Source organism: Equus asinus, chromosome 12 (assembly GCF_041296235.1).
Source record: "Equus asinus isolate D_3611 breed Donkey chromosome 12, EquAss-T2T_v2, whole genome shotgun sequence".
Lineage (NCBI taxonomy): Eukaryota > Metazoa > Chordata > Mammalia > Perissodactyla > Equidae > Equus > Equus asinus.
Window position 1 is genome coordinate 36,587,354 of NC_091801.1, and position 10,886 is coordinate 36,598,239.

Consider the following 10,886-nt stretch of genomic DNA (forward strand, 5'->3'; position numbering starts at 1 on the left):
CGGATTGAACTCTCCAATAAAAAGACACAGAGTGGCAAAATGGATTAAAGAACAAGATCCAACAATTTGTTGCCTCCAGGAAACACACCTCAGCCCCAAGGACAAACACTGGCTCAGAATGAAGAGGTGGAAGACAATACTCCAAGCTTATAGCAAGTAAAAGAAAGCAGGTGTTGCAATGATTATATCAGACAAAACAGATTTCAAAATAAGGCAGATAAAGAGAGACACAGAGGGACAATATATAATGATCAAAGGGACATTATTTCTTCTTCATCAAGAAGAAATAATGCTTATAAATATCTATGCACCCAAGACAAGAGCAGCAAATTTCATAAAGCAACTATTAACAGACCTAAAGGAAGAGGTAAAAACAACACAATAATAGTAGGGGACCTCAACAACCCACTCACATCAATGGAGAGATCATCCAGACAGAAAATCAACAAGGAAATAGTGGAGCGAAACAAAAAGCTAAAACAATTGGACTTAATAGACATATATAGAACATTTCATCCAAAAACAGCAGAATACACGTTCTTCTCAAGTGCACATGGAACATTCTCAAGAATAGACCATATGTTGGGAAACAAGGCAAGCCTCTACAAATTGAAAAAATTGAAATAATAACAAGCATCTTCTCCAATCATAATGCTATAAGGCTAGAAATTAATTACAAGAAAAAAGCTGAGAAAGGCACAAGGAGGTGGAGACTAAACAATACGCTATTGAATAAGGAATGGATCATTGAGGGAATTAAAGAAGAAATCGAAAAATACCTGGAGACAAATGAAAATGATAACATGCCATACCAACTCATATGGGATAGAGCAAAAGCTGTATTAAGAGGAAAACTCATTGCAGTACAGACACACCTTAACAAACAAGAAAAATCCCAAGTAAGCAATCTTAAACTACACCTAACTGAATTAGAGAAAGAAGAACAAACAAAGCCCAAAATCAGCAGAAGGAGAGAAAAAATAAAAATCAGAGCAGAAATAAATGCTATTGAAATGAAAAAGGCAGTAGAAAGGATCAGTGAAACAAACAGCTCGTTCTTTGAGAAGATAAATAAAATTGTCAAACCCCTAGCCAGACTTACAAAGGACAAAATGGGAGAAAGCTAAAATAAACAAAATCAGAAATGAAAGAGGAGAAATAACAACAGACTCTGCAGAAGTACAACAGATTATAAGAGAATACTACGAAAAACTATATGCCAAAAAAATAGGATAACCTAAAGGAAACGGATAAATTCCTTGTCTCCTACAATCTCTGAAAGCTCACTCAAGAAGCAGCAGACAATTTGAACAGACCAATCACAAGGAAAGAGATTGAAACAGCAATCAAAAACATCCCAAGAATAAAACCCCAGGACCAGATGGCTTTCCTGGGGAATTCTACCTAACTTTCAGAGAGGATTTAATACCTATCCTTTTCAAGCTATTCCAAAAAATTAGGGAGGATGGAACACTTCCTAACACATTCTATAAGGCCAACATCATGCTGATACCAAAGCCTGACAAGGACACCACGAAAAAGGAGAACTACAGGCAAATATCGCTGATGAACATAGACGCAAAAATTCTAAACAAAATTTTGGCAACCAGAATTCAGCAATTCATCAAATGGATCATATATCATGATCAAGTGAGAGTCATACCAGGGACACAGGGATGGTTCAACATCCACAAATCAATCAACGTGATACACCACATCAACAAACTGAGGAATAAAAACCACATGATCATCTCAATAGATGCAGAGAAAATGACAACATCCAACAGCCATGTATGATAAAAACTGTGAACAAAATGGGCAGAGAAGGGAACTACCTCAACATAATAAAGGCGATATATGACAAACCCACAGCAACATTATACTCAGTGAGCAAAAACAGAGTGCCATCCCCCTGAAAACAGGAACAAGACAAGGATGCCCTCTATCACCACTCTTATTTAACATAGTAGTGGAGGTCCTGGCCAGAGCAATCAGGCAAGAAAAAGGAATAAAAGGAATCCAAATAGGGAGGGAAGAAGTGAAACTCTCGCTGTTTGCAGACGACATGATCTTATATATCAAAAAACCCAAAGAATCCATTGGAAAACTTTTAGAAGTGATCAACAACTACAGCAAAGTTGCAGGGTATAAAATCAATTTGCATAAATCAGTAGCATTTTTATATTCTAATAACGAACTAACAGAAAAAGAACTCAAGAACACAACACCATTCACAATTGCTACAAAAAGAATAAAATACCTCATTGTGAATTTAACTAAGGAAGTGACAGACCTATACAATGAAAATTACAAGGTCTTTCTGAAAGAATTGGATGACGACCTAAAGAGATGGAAAGACATTCCATGTACATGGATTGGAAGAATAAACATAGTTAAAATGCCCATTCTCCCTAAAGCTATCTACAGATTCAACACTATCCCAATCAGAATCCCAATGACATTCTTTACAGAATTAGAACAAAGAATCCTAAAATTCATATGGGGCAACAAAAGACCCCCAATTGCTAAAGCAATCCTGATAAAAAAGAACAAAACGGGAGACATCACAACCCCTGACTTCAAAATATACTACAAAGCTACAGTAATCAAAACAGCATGGTACTGGTACAAAAACAGGTGCACAGATCAATGGAACAGAATTGAAAGCCCAGAAATAAAACCACACATCTATGGACAGCTTATCTTCGACAAAGGAGCTGAGGGCATACAATGGAGAAAAGAAAGTCTTTTCAACAAATAGTGCTGGGAAAACTGGAAAGCCACATGTAAAAGAATGAAAATTGACCATCCTTTCTCACCATTCACCAAAATAAACTCAAAATGGATCAAAGAAATAAAGGTGAGACCTGAAACCATAAGGCTTCTAGAAGAAAATGTAGTCAGTACACTCTTTGACATCAGTATTAAAAGGATATTTTCGGACATCGTGTCTTCTCAGAGAAGGGAAACAATAGAAAGAATAAACAAATGGGACTTCATCAGAGTAAAGAGCTTCTTCAAGGCAAATGAAAACAGGATTGAAACAAGAAAACAACACACTAACTGGGAAAAAAATATTTGCAACTCATATATCTGACGAAGGCTTAATATCAATAATATATAAAGAAGTCACACAACTCAACAACAAAAAATCAAACAACCTGATTAAAAAAATGGGCTGGAGACATGAACAGATATTTCTCCAAAGAAGATATATGGATGGCCAATAGGCACATGAAAAGATGTTCATTATCAATGATCATCAGGGAAATGCAAATCAAAACTAAACTAAGATATCACCTTACACCCATTAGAATGACAAAAATATCTAAAACTAATAGTAACAAATGTTGGAGAGGTTGTGGAGAAAAAAGAACCCTCATACACTGCTGGTGGGAATGCAAACTGGTGCAGTCACTATGGAAAACAGTATGGAGATTCCTCAAAAAATTAAAAATAGAACTACCATATGACCCAGCTATCCCACTTCTGGGTATCTACCCAAAGAGCTTGAAGTCAGCAATTCCGAAGTCCTATGCACCACAATGTTTATTGCAGCATTATTTACAATAGCCAAGACATGAAAGCGACCTAAGTGCCCATCAACAGATGATTGGATAAAGAAGATATGGTATATACATACAATGGAATACTACTCAGCTGTAAAACAGAACAAAATCATCCCATTTCTAACAACATGGATGGACCTTGAGGGAATTATGTTAAGTAAAATAAGCCAGATAGAGAAGGACAATCTCTATATGACTCCACTCATATGAGGAATTTAAAAATGCAGACAAAGAGATCAGATTAGTGGCTACCAGGGGAAAGATGGGGAGGGAGGTGGGCACAAAGGGTGAAGGGGTGCACCTACAACACGACTGAGAAACAATAATGTACAACTAAAATTTCACAAGACTGTAACCTATCATTAACTCAATAAAAATTAAAAAAAGAAAAAGAAAATGTGTATTGTGTAGAAAATAGACTAGAGGATATATTTCTCAGTATTAATAATATGTCTCTGGAGTGGTAGGATTATAGGTGATTAAAACTTCTTTTATTATCTGCCTTCTCTTCAATTTTTTTTTATGAATAAGAGTTGGATATAATAAAAAATTTTAATATAAATTACTTTTTTAATTTTTATTTTGTCACATTATGTGATTTTTATTTATTTATTTATTTATTTATTTGATTTTTTTTGGATGTACATATTTCGAATTCTGTGTACATTACATCATGTTCACCACCCGAACACTAATTATAGTGCATCCCCTCACATGTGAACCTAATCACCCCTTTTGCCCTCTCCCCTCCCTGCTTCCCCAATGGTAACCACCACTCCAATCTCCAATGCTATGTGGGTTTTTTTTGTCATTTTTATCTTCTACTTATGAGTGAGATCATATGGTATTTGACTTTCTCCCTCTGACTTATATCACTCAGCATAATACCCTCAAGGTCCCTCCATGTTGTCACAAATGGCCAGATTTCGCCATTTCTTTTGGCTGAGTAGTAGTCCATCATGTATAAATACATCTTCTTTATCCATTCGCCCCTTGATGGGCACCTAGGTTGCTTCCATGTCTTGGCTATTGTGTATAATGCCGCAATGAACATAGGGGTGTAAGTATCTTTATGCCTTTGTGTTTTCAAGTTCTTTGGATAAATACCCAGCAGTGGAATAGCTGGATCATATAGTAGATCTATCCTTAATTTTCTGAGGATACTCCATACTGCTTTCCATAGTGGCTGCGCCAGTTTGCAGTGCCACCAGCAGTGAACAAGGGTTCCCTTCTCGTCACACCCTCTCCAACGTCTGTCATTTCCTGTCTTGTTAATAATAGCCATTATGACTGGAGTGAGGTGATACTGCATTGTAATTTTGATTTGCATTTCCCTGATAGCTAATGATGTTGAGCATCTTTTCATATGTCTGTTGGCCATCTGTATATCTTCTTTGGAGAAATCTCTGTTCAGATATTTTGCCCATTTTCTAATTGGATTGTTGGGTTTTTTTTGTTGTTGAGCTGTATGAGTTCTTTGTATATTTTGGATATTAACCCCTTATCTGATATATGGTTTGGAAATATCTTCTCCCAATTGTTAGGTTGTCGTTTTGTTTTGTTGATGGTTTCCTTTGCTGTGCAAAAGCTTTTTAGTTTGATATAGTCCCATTTGTTCATTTTTTCTTTTGTTTCCCTTTCCTGGTCAGACATGGGACTTGAAAATATGCTGCTCAGACCAATGTCATAGAGCGTACTGCCTATGTTTTCTTCTAGAAGTCTCATGGTTTCGGGTCTTACATTCAAGTCTTTAATCCATTTTGAGTTGATTTTTGTGCATGGTGTAAGGGAATGGTCTACTTTCATTCTTTTGCATGTGGCTGTCCAGTTTTCCCAACACCATTTATTGAAGAGACTATCCTTTCTCCATCGTATGCTCTTGGCTCCCTTGTCAAATATTAGCTGTCCATAAACATGTGGGTTTACTTCTGGGCTCTCAATTTTGTTCCATTGATCTGTGTGTCTGTTTTTGTGCCAGTACCATGCTGTTTTGGTTACTATGGCTTTGTAGTATAATTTGAAATCAGGGAGTGTGATACCTTCTTTTTTCTCAGGAATCCTTTGGCTATTTGGGATCTTTTGTTGTTCCATATAAATTTTAGGATTCTTTGTTCTATTTCTGTAAACATTGTTGTTGGAACTTTGATAGGGATTGTGTTGAATCTATAGATTGCTTTAGGAAGTATGGACATTTTAACGATGTTAATTCTTCCAATCCAAGAGCATGGAATATCTTTCCATTTCTTTGTGTCTTCTTCGATTTCTTTCAACAATGTTTTATAGTTTTCGGTGTGCAGATCCTTTACCTCTTTGGTTAAGTTTATTCCGAGGTATTTTATTCTTTTTGTTGCAATTGTAAATGGGATTGTATTCTTAATTTCTCTTTCTGCTACTTCGTAGTTAGCGTATAGATTTTTGTACATTGATTTTGTATCCCACAACTTGACTGTATTCCTTTATTATTTCTAAAAGTTTTTTAGTGGACTCTTTAGGGTTTTCTAGATATAAAATCATGTCGTCTGCAAAAAGTGACAGTTTCACTTCTTTTCCAGTGTGGATCCCTTTTATTTCTCTTTCTTGCCTGATTGCTCTGGCTAAGACTTCCAATACTATGTTAAATAAGAGTGGTGACAGTGGGCATCCTTGTCTGGTTCCTGTTCTTAGAGGGATAGCTTTCAGTTTTTCTCCATTGAGAATGATATTTGCTGTGGGTTTGTCATATATGGCCTTTATTATGTTGAGGTGTTTTCCTTCTATACCCATTTTATTTAGAGTTTGTATCATAAATGGATGCCGTATCTTGTCAAATGCTTTCTCTGCATCTGTTGAGATGATCATGTGATTTTTATTCTTCATTTTGTTAATGTGGTGTATCACGTTGATAGATTTGCGGATGTTGAACCACGCCTGCATCCCCAGAATGAAACCCACTTGATCATGATACTTTTTAATGTATTGTTGTGTTCGATTTGCTAGTATTTTGTTGAGAATTTTCGCATCAATGTTCATCAGTGATATTGGCCTGTAATTTTCTTTTTTTGTGTTGTCTTTGTCTGGTTTTGGTATCAGGATAATGTTTGCTTCGTAGAAGGAGTTAGGAAGCCTCCCCTCCTCTTTAATTTTTTGGAAGAGTTTGAGAAGGATAGGTATTAAGTCTTCTTTGAATGTTTGGTAGAATTCACCAGGGAAGCCATCTGGTCCCCGACTTTTATTTTTGGGGAGGTTTTTGTTTGCTGTTTCGATCTCCTTACTGGTGATTGGTCTATTCAAATTTTCTACATCTTCTTGGTCCAGTTGTGGAAGGTTGTATGATTCTAAGAATTTATCCATTTCTTCTAGATTATCCAATTTGTTGGCGTATAGCTTTTCATAGTATTCTCTTATTATCTGTGTATTTCTGAGGTGTCCATTGTAATCTCTCCTCTTTCATTTCTGATTATATTTATTTGAGCCTTCTCTCTTTTTTTCTTGGTTAGTCTAGCTAAGGGTTTGTCAATTTTGTTTATCTTTTCAAGGAACCAGCTCTTGGTTTCATTAATTTTTTCTACTGTTTTTTTTAGTCTCTATTTCGTTTATTTCTGCTCTGATTTTTATTATTTCCTTCCTTCTGCTTATTTTGGGCTTTGTTTGTTGTTCTTTTTCCAGTACCTTTAGGTGCACGTTTAGATTGTCTATTTGGGATTTTTCTTGTTTGTTGAGGTAGGCCTGAATTTCTATAAACTCCCCTCGTAGAACCGCTTTTGCTGTATCCCATAGATTTTGGCGTGTCATGTTTTTGTTTTCATTTGTCTCCAGGAATTTTTTGATTTCTTCATTGACCCAATCATTGTTCAGTAGCATTTTGTTCAATCTCCACATTTTTCTGGCTTTTCTGGTTTTCTTTCTGTAGTTGATTTCCAGTTTCATACCTTTGTGGTCAGAAAAGATGCACGGTATTATTTCGATCTTCTTAAATTTATTGAGACTTGTTTATGGCCTAATATGTGATCAGTCCTGGAGAATGTTCCATGGGCATTTGAAAAGAATGTGTATTCTGTGGTTTTTGGATGGAATGTTCTGTATATATCTACTAAGTCCATCTGGTCTAATGTGTCCTTTAAGGCAAGTGTTTCCTTATTGATCTGTTTGGATGATCTATCCATTGGTGTAAGTGGAGTGTTAAAGTCCCCTACTATTATTGTGTTACTGTCTATTTCTCCTCTTACGTCTGTTAATAATTGCTTTATATATTTAGGTGCTCCTATGTTGGGTGCGTAGATATTTACAAGTGTTATATTTTCTTGTTGGATTGTTCCCTTTATCATTATGTAGTGCCCGTCTTTGTCTCTTATTACAATTTTTGATTTAAAGTCTATTTTGTCTGATATAAGTATTGCTACCCCCTCTTTCTTTTCTTTGCCATTTGCATGGAATATCTTTTTTCCATCCTTTCACTTTCAGTTTGTGAGTGTCTGTAGGTCTGAAGTGTGTCTCTTGTATGCAGCATATACATGGATCTTGTTTTTTTATCCACTTGGCCATCCTATGGCATTTGAATGGAGCATTTAGTCCATTGACATTTAAAATAGCTATTGATAAATATGTATTCATTACCATTTTGTCACTTTTTCTCTTTTGGGGGGTGTTTTAGTAGGTTTTTTCAGTTCCTTTCTTTTTCTCTTGCTCTCTTCCCTTGTGGTTTGATGGCTATCTTTATTAATATGTTTGATTTCTTTTGTCTTACTTTTTTTCCTGCTTGTTATAGGTTTCTGGTTTGTGGTTACCATGAGGATCCTATTTAATATACTATGCATATAACAGTCTATATTATGTAGATAGACTCTTTAGCTTGACCTCTTTCTAAAAGCTCTACTTTTTCACTCCCCTTCTCCGACATTATATGTTTTTCACATCATATATAGTCTTTTGTTTAGTGTGTGTCTATCCATTACCCTCTTATCATTGAAATAGGTGATTTTAGTACACCTGTCTTTTAACCTTCATATTATCTTCACAGGTCATTGGTCTGCTGCCTTTACTATACTTTTACCTTACAAGTGATTTTATTGCCTGTTTTTTGCTGTTGTTGTTGCTTTGGGTTTTTTTTGATAATATTTTTATCTCTATTTGTGGTCATTGCTTTCCCACTTAAATAAGTCCCTTCAGCATTTCTTGCAGAACTGGTTTCTTGGTGATAAACTCCTTTAATTTTTGCTTGTCTGGGAAGCTCTTTATCTCTTCTTCCATTCTGAATGACAACTTTGATGGATAGAGTATTCTTCGTTGTAGTTTTTTTCCTTTTAGCACTTTAAATATGTCGTGCCATTCTCTTCTCGCCTGTAGGGTCATGACTGAGAAGTCCGCTGATAGCCTGATGGGCTTCCCTTTATATGTCACTTGTGGCCTTTCTCTTGCTGCTTTTAGGATTCTCTCTGCCTTTAATTTTAGACATTTTGATTTAATATGTCTTGGTGTGGGACTCTTTGGGCTTATCTTGTTTGGAGCTCTCTGTGCTTCCTGAACTTGGATGTCTGTTTCCTTCCTCAGGTTAGGAAAATCTTTCTCTATTATTTTGACAAATAAATTTTCTGCCCCTTTGTCTCTCTCTTCTCCTTCTGGGACCCCTATAATCTGAATTTTGGCACACTTGATATTGTCCCAGAGCTCCCTTACACTCTTCTCATTCGGTCTAATTCTTTTTTCTCTTTTCTGTTCTGCTTGGGTGATTTCCTCTAGTCTTTCATCTAGCTCGCTGATCCGTTCTTCTGCTTTCTCTACTCTGCTATTGAGTCCCTCAGTGAATTTCTCGAGTATTGTATTCTTCATTTCTGATTGTTTTTTTTTATATATCTTCCAGTTCTTTGCTGATGTGCTCACTGTGTTCAACCATTCTTCTCTGCATGTCTGTGAGCATCCTCATTATATTTTGTTTGAATTCGTTCTTGAGTAGGTCCTTAGTTTCTGTTTCACTTAGTTCTTTTTCTGGGGTTTTGTACTGTTCCCTTGCTTGGAAAGTATTCCTTTGCCTCCTCATTATGGCTCTTTCTCTGTGCTATTTTCTTTGTACTAGGTGAGTCGGCTATGTCTCTTAATCTTGGAGAAGTGGCCTTATGTATGAGATGCCTTATGAGGCCCAGCAGTGTGCCTCCCTCTCGTCACCAGTCCATAAGAACCAGGAGTGACCCCTTTGTAGGCTACTTGTGTTCTTCTGTTGTGGCAGGGTTGCTCCCACTGCAGGTACCCAGGGAGTTTGATCTTTCCTTCCCTGGCCAGCTGTTTGTAAATCCAGTTTGGGGAGGCCTCAGCACTGTTTGCTACAAAGTCTATCAGCACAGTCTTATTGCACTTGTCCTCTTAATTGGGTTGGTACCCAGTGTAGCTGGTTGCTAGGCTCAGGGGTGTACAGTTTTGATAGGCCTGAGGCCAACAAGGCTGTTGTCAGTTCTCTTAGGAGTGCAGCTGGGTGGGGCTAGCCCTTGGCATGGGGGCACTCAATTGTTTCTGGCTTTGGAAGGTGGAGCTTGACAAATAAAAATGGCAGGTAATAGGATATATTGGAGAATATGAGGAAGCCATTTGGTGAAAACCTAATTCAGCCTGACCTTGTCTTTCCAAAAGGGCCTGACTGCGGCCATTGAGCATACATTGTATATCTGCTTTAGATATTCCCTATGGCAAGAACAAAGGCCCTTGAGATAAAGGTGGAACTTCCCTCCCCCTCCCAACGTTGGCATCTCCTTAAGGATTATGCGTATTTCCTTAGACTAGAAACTGACTGCTGTGCTCACCTGTGACCACCCAGCTCAAGACAATAGACTTGCCTCCTGCTACACCCTCTGAGATAGCAGACCCACTACCTGCTTTGTCCATCAAGTGCTGTGCCGACAGGGCAATCTTGTGACTATTGTGGGAGGGACATTTCAATCATATGTGAAACATCCTGTTTGGGGGATATATAACCACTCTGTATACCTCACTTCCTTGGTGCCCTTTCTTCCTTTGGGAAGAAAGGCCCTGGGCCATGGTCCTCAGATTTCAGCTCAGAATAAACTCACTCAAATTTTCGTTTAAGATTGGTTATGGATTATTTTCATCGACAGGCTGATCCTTTTTATGGCTGTTTGTGAAGCACAAGTCTTCTGCCTCTGATAAGCCTCACCTCCCACCGGACCACATACACTGTCAACACAGTCCTGGTCCATGCACACTTCTAAACCCCCTGGAGCGTACCCCAATGCCCCACTGCAGAGTCCCCCACCTCTCCCCCAGTGCCCCCCACAGTTCACCTGGTCCTTACACAGGCCCTGCCCCACAGAGGCAGACACCCTTGCCTGCCTA